Below are 6000 nucleotides of genomic sequence, written 5' to 3'. Positions count from 1 at the left end.
GATAAATTCCATTAAAATAGAAGGTCAAACTCTAAAGGAGGACGAAGGCTTAGAGGAACTTTCACCCTGCTCAAATAAAGCTGTAGAGGTACAATTGTAAACCCTGATACTTCTCTTTCCAATCTCCTTAATGTGCATAAATAACTACACCTAGCTTTCATACTTAACCCCAGCTTCAACACACCAAGTAAAAATGGTAAAAGGGTGTCCAAATCCTTTGATAGATCCCAACCTCATCATGCTTTTGATAGAATTATACACAATTATTTCCAACTAAAAACAAATTCTCTCTGAATACAAAAGTTAAGCATGACTCTATCATAAGTAAATTCTCTAAAGTTAGTCAAGGGGAGAAGCCTAACATATATAAAATAATGCCAAGCCTTTGACTCGACATTCATGGAGTCAACAGAAAAATTAATTTTTCTCTCATCTCTAACCTTCCACCTCCCCCTCTCCCTCCCAACAGTAAAAATCCTAACAATCTTATCAACCTTTAAATCGTTAAGTTTAAAATTAGATAAAAAATCATTAGGATGATCTTCTAAACAAAATAGTTGATTGATACTCCTAGCCAACATATTCACATATTACGCCTCACAAACACCTTGTCAAAAGATTACTCCTTCAAATTAGCATAAAATTTCCTAACCTTAGGGATCACCACCACACTAGTCTCGTAGCAAAAAGTTTCTCAATTTCTATGATCAATCACAGCAGTAACTACTCCCCCATGTTGAAGAAAACCCTGCTTAGAAATGAATTTTTTGGACACCAAAAAATCATTACAACGCTTTTCTGCTTGAGCACTCACAAACTTTTTTAAATCAAAAGAAGAATTAAAGCTAGCCCTATCACCTTTTGTCTTAAATGCCATAAGATATAATATGGAAGAATAAATTGATTATGCAACAAAAAGAGAAGCAATCTTGCCAGATAAATTTCCTCAAATCTAGGAAAAACTTGAGAATCTGAAAAAAAAAACTAAAGATGGAAGCCTGATAACTTGAAATGAAAGATCTACACCATGAACATCAAAATTCAAGCTTAGGTTAACTAGTCTTATCAAAATATTTCATGCTTAGAGTGTTTCTTCACAAGATTCCACAAAAATCAAAGCCTAGAATGAACCCTAGGGCTATCGTCAGAGGAATAAGGGAAGGAGGAAGACAATCGCAAGCAAAATGAACCAAAACAATTAATTTTTGTTATTTAAGTCAAATCTAGGTGCCTAAGCATGCGAGTTAGGTGCCTAAGCACACGAGTGCAGTGCCTAAGAGCCACACTAAGCAAATCATGACACATTAGCACTACAACACCCTGACATATTAGCACTATGAAGTAAATAAGAATGCAGCTATAATATTTCAATATGAGATACTATGTAAGTATATGTATCGTTATAAAATAATATAGAACTTTTTGATTAAGTCTCAAATATCGATTCCACAGGGAGGACTAATTTTAGATAAAAAAATTTTACTTAGCAATATTTTTTTACTTAAACCTAAGATGCTAAAATAGGAATGAAAGTTTGATTCTTTTTATAATTTTTTATAATTGAAAATAAAGTAAACAACTAATTAACTTAACTACAATACTTGCAAGATGAAGACAATATAAATAAAATATATTTTTCCTTATCATGAATCAGTGATAAATATAGAAATTTGGTTGTGGAAGTATGCTAAATGTGTTGTGCCAAATAAGAACAATAACATTTTTTACCCTTACTAGAGATGTTATAAAGAACATCAGCTAATTCATAGTTTGAATAGTCTTGAAGACCATCTAAGCAAGGAAGATACTAGCTTTCACTCTAGAGTTCCCTCTTCTCTCTCCACCTAGGGGCTAACATCTCGTATCAAAACCTAACACTATGAATCAAATTAGGACTTTAGCCTATCACTCTAAAGTCCTCTAATTCTACTTCTTTTAAAAAATATTTCCCTATTTATTTGCACTCAACCCCATGAACTACATTCTCATTCATGAAATCATTATGTGATTCTAACCATTTATTGACTGAGACAATATCATCTCGTATCTTACATGTTCTCACAAAAGGTATTAACATCTTAATTGGCCAAATCAAAAAGTAAATGAAGTGCAAGGTTTCAAATCATCACAACTTCTTCCAACTTTGAAGTCTAATACTTCACACAACTTCCTTTAAATATTTAATCACTTATCATTTTAAGAAAAAATATAAATAAAAATACTCATAATTCATGGAGAAAACACAACCACACATGAGTTTAAAAGTAAAAATCATGCACACAAACAAGAAATCTAAATTAAAACCAAGTCTAGATACAAAGATAAACACTTATCTCAAATTCTCTCCACCAAATATCTTGAAGTTCCTTTGAATTCTCTTCCTTCTCTCACAATACAAAGTAACACTCAAAATAAAATAAAATAAAGTAAAGGTGGCCGGCAGCGATGGGTTGTAAAGTTTGATGGATGGCTAGCCTCTGGCTGGATGGCTAGCCTCTGGCTGTTTGCTTTGATGATCCAAGTCTTCTTTAATAAAAATTCAAATGGTGCATTCGTTTCCCATTAAAATGTGACTTCATTCAATGAATCTTCTAGAAGTAGTCTCCTCAAAAGCCAATTGAATGAATTTTCGTGTCAATTGGCTATTTCCCACATTTTTATCAAGGGTTGCTTTAAACACCTCTTCAAAAATCCACTCAAATTAAATAACTCATTAAGTAACTACTTCTGGCGCATAAGTGCAGGGTACCTGGCGCTTAGGCATGGAGCCTCTTACGCTTAGGCGTTAGACTGAGCACTTAGGTGCCCCAGTTCATTTTTGCACTTTCTTCATTTTTTCTCTTTGCAGTTCATTTTTGCACTTTCTTCATTTTTTCTCCAAATTTGACCATTTTTCACTCATTTTAGCATTTTTCATCCATTTGATTGTACCTGTAGGAAAAACACACAAATATCTTTCACTAAAGCGCAATATCTCAAAAAAAAACATACAAAAGTGTATAAAAATACTATATATCTTAGGTGTATCAATACTCGAATCTGAAATAATGACGAGTTGCTCATTAGAGAAATTTTCATTAATTTTCATCATCAAAGTCATAAAAATTTCTCTGATCAAGCCTAGATAAGTGGTTTGTGATTTGATTATTTGAAACCTTCCTACCATTGATATCAAATTCCTAAAATAATATAGCACATCTGATCAATCATGGTTAGCATCCTTTTTAGAAATCAGATATTGAATTGTTGAATAGTCCGTAAAACATGCATTTAGTTCCAATCAAATAGTGCCTAAATTTATCAAAAGCATATACTACAGTTAGAAACTCTTTCTCAGTGGTAGTGTTGTTAATTTAAGCTTCCTGAAAGGTTTTACTAGTATAGTATATAACTCTAAGCACATTTCCTCTCCTTTGGCCTAAACCTATCCCCATGGTATAGTCACTAGCATCGCACATTAATTCAAAAGGATTCTACTAATTAGGTAAAATAGTAATAAGTGTAGTCACTAATTTTTTATTTAAAGTGTTGAAAGCAGTAAAGAATTGAATTCCTTATTAAAATCAAATGGGACATATTTTTCCAGTAAATGACATAGGGGTTTGGTAATTTTAGAAAAATCTTTAGTATATCCCCTATAGAGCCTAGCATGGCGTAAAAAACTCCTAACTCCCCTCACAGAAGTGGGTGGAGGAAGTTTCTCACTAACCTATATCTTTGCTGGATCTACCTCCATACCCCACTCAGAAATTTTATGCCCTAAAATAATCTCCTCGGACACCATAAATTAATATTTTTCCCAATTCGAGATTAGGTTAGTTTTCCCAATCTTCTAAAAACTCCGGTAAGATGATTTAGGCAAGAATCAAATGAAGGTCAAAAGACAGAGAAATCATTCATAAGAACTTCATTCCCTTTTCAATCAGGTCATAGAAAATGGACATCATGCGACACTAAAAAGTGGCAGACACTTTTCACAATCTGAAGAGCATCATTCTTAATGCAAAAGTCCCAAAAAGGCTCGTGAATGTGATCTTATCCAGATCCTCTAGAGCTATGAGAATCTAATGTTACCCTAATTATCCATGTAAAAAATAGAAAAATAGGTGGCTAGCTAGCCTATCCAACATCTTGTCAAGAAAGGGTAATGGAAAATGGTCTTTCCTAGTGGCTGAGTTTTGTTTTCTATAGTCAATGCATATACACCACCCAGTGACATGCCTAGTAGGTATTAATTCATTTTGTTCATTCATTACTACATTCACTCTCCCTTTTTAGGTACACAATGGATAGGGCTAACTCAGACACTATCTGAATTAGGTTAGAAAATGCTAGCATTTAACCACTTCACTATCTCCTTCTTAACAACTTCATTCAAAATAAGATTTAGTCTTCTTTGAGGATCCACCCCAAGTTTATGATTTTCCTCCATAAAGATCCTATGCATGCGCATTGAAGGACTGATCTCCTTAATATCTGTTAGATTCCATCATAAAGCTTTCTTAAACCTCCTCAAAACTCTCATCAATTTCTCTTCTTGTAAACTTCTTAATTCTGAGGAAATGATAACAAGAAAAGTTGATGACTCCATTAAGAAAACATACTTCAAATAATTAGCAAAGAGTTTCATCTCTAATTCAAGTGGTTCTTAAATAGAAGGGACTAAAGGTAAAAAAATTTCTAGTGGTATCCAAACACTCAAACTTCCCTCTATAAATCCTCAGACTAGCCTTAAAAGTATAGTTACTTCTTTAAATCATATATATCATCCTCAATCAAGCTCTGATCTACTAGATCAACTTCACAACTCTCTTAAAATTGGCTTCTATAGAGTCAATCCACTAGATTAGCTTAAAACATGAATTGTCATTTGAATCAGAAGGAAATTTCATAGATTTTAAAGTATTAAAGGTAACTACCTGATCATTAACCATCATAGTCAACTTTCCCTTTATGCACATCAATTATTGCCTTTATAGTGGCTAAGAAAGGTCAACCTAAGGTGATACCTATCTTATTATCCTCCTTTATATCTAAGACAATAAAGTCAGCAGGAAAGATAAACTTATCCACCTTAACTAGAACATCATATATAACCTTCCTAGGATATGTAAGAGATTAGTAAGCAAGTTGAAGGGTTACAGTGATAGGTCGGACTTCTTGTAATCCTAACCCATTAAAAATTGATAATGACACGAGGTTAATCCTGACACTTAAGTCAGAAAAGACCTTCCTAAAAAAATTCTCTCATATCGCATAGAGATTGGTGAAGGTAACAAGGTCCTTATGTTTTTAGGGAGCTTTTTCTGTATAATGGCACTGGACTCCTGACGAAGCACTACTGTCTCAAAGTCTCAAGCTTCCTCTTCTTATTCAGAATATCGTTCATAAACTTCACATAAATAATTTTCTATTTCAAGGCCTCAGCAAAAGGGATATTGATATTCAACTTCTTAAACAACTCTATAAATCGACAAAATTGTTGATCCAACTTGTGTTTCTGATAACTTTGAGGAAATGGTGGAGGTGCTCTTTCTAAGTCTTTCCTAATGGGTTTGGCTAGTCTTCCTAAGTCTTTAAAGTCTTTTATTGTTCTATCAGAATCAGGGTTCTTTTTTACCACTTCAGACTCTTTCCTAATCACTTCCTCAAATTCTCTTCCACTTCTCAACTTGATGACTTTCACTTGTTTGTTACTCTTTTCTTTTGAATTAATCTCAGTATTACTAGGAAGAGTTCCTTGTGGTCAGTTACTAAGGGAGTTTGTTATTTTTCCTAGTTGGTTTTCTATGTTCCTTATGGCTGCAGGTTGACCTTGTAGTTGATTTCCTATCTGTAATACAACTTCCTCAAAAGACAACCTATTTTCCTTAAAAATGTTGGTTTAAGTTAAAGTCGGGTGGGTAAGGAGGTCTCAAATTAGTACTTCCCTGCTTATTCTAATTTCCTAAAGGATTTGATTAATTATTCCCCCAATATTTTTTTCCTATCCCTTGATTG

Source organism: Phalaenopsis equestris, unplaced genomic scaffold (genome assembly GCF_001263595.1).
Source record: "Phalaenopsis equestris unplaced genomic scaffold, ASM126359v1 Scaffold234178, whole genome shotgun sequence".
Lineage (NCBI taxonomy): Eukaryota > Viridiplantae > Streptophyta > Magnoliopsida > Asparagales > Orchidaceae > Phalaenopsis > Phalaenopsis equestris.
Note: the sequence above shows the minus strand (reverse complement) of the source record.